We start from the raw sequence: 5,000 nt of genomic DNA, 5'->3' as shown, positions 1-5,000 counted from the left end.
TATGTGCGTGTGAATATGAGTGAGTGTGTGAGAGAGAGAGAGAGGTGTGTGTGTGTGTGTGTGTGTGTGTGTGTGTGTGTGTGTGTGTGTGTGTGTGTGTGTGTGTGTGTGTGTGTGTGTGTGTGTGTGTGTGTGTGTGTGTGTGTGTGTGTGTGTGTGTGTGTGTGTGTGTGTGTGTGTGTGTGTGTGTGTGTGTGTGTGTGTGTGTGTGTGTGTCTGGTGGGGTAAGGTATGGAGTGACGAAGGGAGGAGGGGAGGAGGGGAGGAGGGAGGGAGGGAGGGAGGGAAGGAAGGAAGGAAGGAAGGAAGGAAGGAAGGAAGGAAGGAAGGAAGGAAGGAAGGAGGGAAAGAGGGAAGGAAGGAAGGAATAAGGAAAGAAAAAGAATAAAGGAAAGAAAGGAGAAAAGAGAATGAATGAATGAATGAATGAAGGGAAGGAGGAGGGGTAAAGGCAGTGAGGGGTGAGAGAAAAGAAATGATAGGGGAAAGTGTGATGTAGAGAGGGGGGAAAGGAAGGAAGAAAGATACATAACATAGTGTAATCGAAAATAAAAAATCACAAGGTCTAGACTTGTCCATCACTTCACATGTAGAAATGCCTGAGGATAGTTTCAGCTGGAAATTAAATGGAAGGTATCTATCACAGACCTTTTCAAAAACATCAAATCTCAGATGATTTTACATTTTCATTCCCTTCAAGATATTCTGCAGCTTCATATCCAAACACATATCAAATTTTGATTAAAAGTATGTTTTAATTGCAGCACTTGACATTAACATCATAATGCCAATATATGAAACTCTGTAAACTGTGCCAAGTCCCAAGCCCAAAGTCCATTGCAGATCAGACAGGGTAATAATACTTTAGGTGCACTGATATGCCTTCCATTCCTTACACCCAAAACTTGCCCCTCATACGTTACTTGTGTTGCCATTACTATAATATGGTGTAAATGTGATGACATCAACAACAAAGAGTGTGACTGGAATATTGTTCTATAACTGTAAGTACAGCTTCTTTAGATTGTGGAATCATTTTGTACATCAAACTGACCAAAATCAAGCAAAGTCAAGAGACCTAAGATCCATCTACTGGATTAAGATCTCCCACATACTGACTGTGAATGGATGTGGATTTTATTGGGCTGAAATTAGAAACAACCACTTAAAAACCATTAGCTGAAGTTGTGTATTTGCTGAAAATGTAATGAAGAAGCCAGTGGATGAGAAGGAAGTATTAAACCACTAGGAAGACTTTCAATCCTCAGGTGTGTTTTCCTTTGCAGGTGCAGCCAGCATAAAAAATGCCACAATGGAATTTTATTTTTGTTATGCTCAACAGAGTAATTCTATATTGAAAACTTGCCACTGGAGGAAAAAAAGGCTTGATGAATCACTTCTGAAGGCTACAAATGCTGATCACCAGAAAAAAATTAAGAAAGAGTAGTCTCCTAATCGTTACATTCACAAATTATAGCATAACTAAATAAAATGAAAAAGTAAACAAAAATACTAATAGAATGATCAGTTTGACTCTTTCCCAGCAGAGACCTCCATACATTATATAAAAATCACAAAAAAAAGAAAAAGGAAAAAGGAAGAGGAACCCCCCCCCCCAAAAAAAAAAAAAAAAAAAAAATCTAGCCACAAAACACATATATAGCAAGATTTGTCATTGACAACAGACAAGACTGACCACTCTTTCTTCATTTGGAATAATTAAGTAAGGTACATCTAATAAATACCAAAAATATTTTGCAATATGCTATGCAAAAAAGAGGGGGTAGGTAATGGTTAACTAACAATCAATTTTAAATCATCATCAAGAACATGTATGAGTGTATGTTGGTGTATGGGTGTGGCAAACTATTTCAAATGTGAACATGCACAATTCTTTCATCTCGGAAATAAATTTGATGCCTGCATGTCGCTGGAAGATACGAGTAAACACTGTTCACGCATGTTAGGTTCTTTATCTCAGAGAAGACAAGGTCAAGTTATAAAATCAGATATCTAAGAGCTATTTGTACCATCCACACTCAAAGACAAGAGTGGATTATATTTTATCTTTACTAAAAAAAAAGAAAGGAAGAAAGACAAAAGAAACAAAACAAAAAACTTTCTTTCACAAGAACTGGTTTCATTGTCTGTCAAACATATTCATTTTGTTGTCTTTCTACTTGCCTATGGTAATAAGAAGTCTTTCAGGGACACATTCAGGCACCGAGACAACCACACAGATATCAATAAAGAATCACACAAGCATACTTACATTTCTATACATTCTACACAGATCCTAATAAGAGAATATCAGAGTCAAAAAAGTGAAAAATATTTTGCAAGTGAACATATGCAATATGACTAACAACACAATCAAAGAATTGAACAGAAGAAGAAAGTAGAGTAGAGAAAAAAATAAGACAAACTAATTCATTTATTCAATTTAATCGTACCTGCCAGCGAAAGTCAAGTTTGGGATTACTATTTGTTTCCAGTGATCTGCAAGCCCAAGATCCAGAACATCTCTTTCAATGCAGGGGTGAAACTAAGTCTTTTAATAGGACATATTTGGCCGACCTCCAGAAAGATGGTGTTCTGGTCCCTTCAGAGGAAACTTATCAAACTTGGAACTTACAAGACAATCTGTGCACAGTGCTCCTAAAGTGAAGGAAAATCAAGATTTATTATTTTCTTTAAGCTTTAAATGATGGGTTGGGACTATTTTGTCAGCAAATTATCTATGGCACATTCACAACACACTTCCCAAAAGGGAAAAAAAGTCAAAGCATTAATGATTACAAACTGCACAAGCCTAAGAAGCAAAAAACAGATTTACAATAACTTACAATAACAACGAAGTCCAACTTCATCTTCAATATATATATATGTATATATATATCTTAAGGCTCACTTGGTTCCCTTATGATCCTCTTTATGGAGTGTAAGAGTCCATCTAAGAGAGTTCTTACCAGTTGCTGCTGCTGCTTGCGATCTGAGCCTAGACCACTGGTAGACTATGCTAATTCTCACACCTCATACTTGCCATCACTGACACAGGTCCAAGTTTTCTTCTGTCAACTGCAGGGTCAGTAATGTCATTTGAATTCATTACAGCACCATATGGAGATGCTGCTAATCCTTGCAAGGTACTTAGGAATTTGGCGTTCAGAGTACCACATGATCCATCAAAGCTCAATGTAAAGAGCATAAATACTATGTATTCATATTTACCCACAAATGACTACGCAACTGGCTTGGCCTATTGCATTTTCCATATGCTAGAGGAAAATATGTTTAAAAAATAATTTACCACAAAAATTTAAATGAGTAACTACTGCAAAAACCTAAGTCTAAAAGATTTGAAACTGATCTTTAGCAGTGTAATATTCTTCACATATCCCCGTCAGTTGTGTGGCCACTCACAGGTTGTTATGAATGAACATTCCATCAATGGCAGTGTATCTAATGAGTCAAACAAAGTGGTTCCTTAAATGTGAGGTTCCTTCGTTGAAGTTTACAAGTTTTTAAAACTGGTGAATTAACAACTACACTTATAAATCTATATAGATAAGCCAACCATAACCATCTGAGTGCAATAATAAAAAGGCCCAAATACTCCTACATACAGCAAGAGGGAGGCAGCTACCAATTAAAGACTGGCTATTAAGTGACTTGATCAAACACTGATTTGACACTTGATCAATTACTGGCTCCTATACAGTTAGAATAACAATGAAGTCAGAATCCAGTTTCTTATTCTGAGATTGGTCATCTTCCAAAAAGTTTACTACTTTTAAAAATGAAGTTCAAAGCCTACTGATATTGGCCAAACCCAGAATTGGTGACCAAGTCATTTATAAGAATAACAAGTATCCTTTGCCAGTTATCTAATTCTTTTCTGAATCAAAGATAAGAAGTAGCAATGCCATCATTCTGGGAGGATAATATCTGATGAATCTCTAAAGAAATGTATAACAGCAGAATTCCCTCATGCTGAATGCATAATTCTTCTTTCCCATGGCACAGGAATTAAGTCTGCATTGCATACAGCTGGGGAAACTGAAATAAAGATGCAGAGCATGGAGAATTACAATCTCCTATCCACTAACAGCATTCTGTTTTCAAACAAACTTGATAGGTCTTCATGTTTTCAAAACAATCTCCTTTTTTCAGGCGATATTTGTTTTATCACATTATCCCCATACATACTACTGTATCTAAGCATGAACCTTCTTTCATCTTGATATGCCAAACTTTCAAATTCATTAATTTCATGTCAACATTTAACAAATTCCTTACTTACACATTACTCTCACTTGCACACACATAAACTGCATATATTCTTACATTCCAAACATACACACAAATACAGGGTTTATTCATGTGATTTAACAAAATCTTTTATCTTATGTGTTACACACAAATAACTGCAGCTTTTGCTGTTAAAGGATACCACAAACTCTGACCATAATCAGATTTTCTGTTTCAGGGTAAAATCACTATATATTCACCAGGACCATTAGCAGTGGGATCATAGACTCTGAACCTTAATTTCCACATGGCTCATTTTCCCAGCAATGACAATTAAAAATATCCTCTATGGAAAGACTTTGTAAGGTCCACGAATGTCTATCTGACCACTCTGTTTCTGCTGGTGCCCAGAGTTGGCAGATGAAATAGAAACCTGATGCACACCCTAAAGTTGCCGTCTCTGCTGATATGCGGGGCGTAAACAGGTCTTCAATGGGAGTCCTGTCTTCCATCAAATCTGAAATCTTCTACTCCCTTGGGCCCCATAAGACATTCTGTGCTATAGGCTTGAACAGCTGAAGCTTGACGGCTACAGAATGTAATTGATATACACTAGTTTCAAAAAAGTATGAAAAATCACTCACAACTGAAAACTGCTGTGGTTTGTTTTGCATTATATTATCCTTCACTGAAGAATAATAATAATCCACATTAATATTACTTCTTTACAGGTTTGTACCAGTGTGTGC

At 36.7% G+C, this 5,000-nt stretch overlaps 1 protein-coding gene across 1 annotated transcript in view; it reads right to left on the bottom strand.

Annotated features, from left to right (window-relative positions):
• Positions 1-1,779: 1,779 nt before the first annotated feature.
• Positions 1,780-5,000, bottom strand: part of LOC122248336 (uncharacterized) — a 34,628-nt gene continuing 31,407 nt past the window's right edge. Inside the window, exon 5 of the mRNA XM_043008285.2 lies at positions 1,780-5,000. This exon is cut by the window's right edge and continues 656 nt beyond it. The gene's annotated coding sequence lies outside the window, so the exon portion shown is untranslated.

This window comes from Penaeus japonicus, unplaced genomic scaffold (assembly GCF_977035675.1).
Source record: "Penaeus japonicus unplaced genomic scaffold, GWHDUDI00000001_assembly GWHDUDI00000022, whole genome shotgun sequence".
Classification (NCBI taxonomy): domain Eukaryota; kingdom Metazoa; phylum Arthropoda; class Malacostraca; order Decapoda; family Penaeidae; genus Penaeus; species Penaeus japonicus.
Note: the sequence above shows the minus strand (reverse complement) of the source record. Positions and strands in the feature narration are given on the sequence as shown.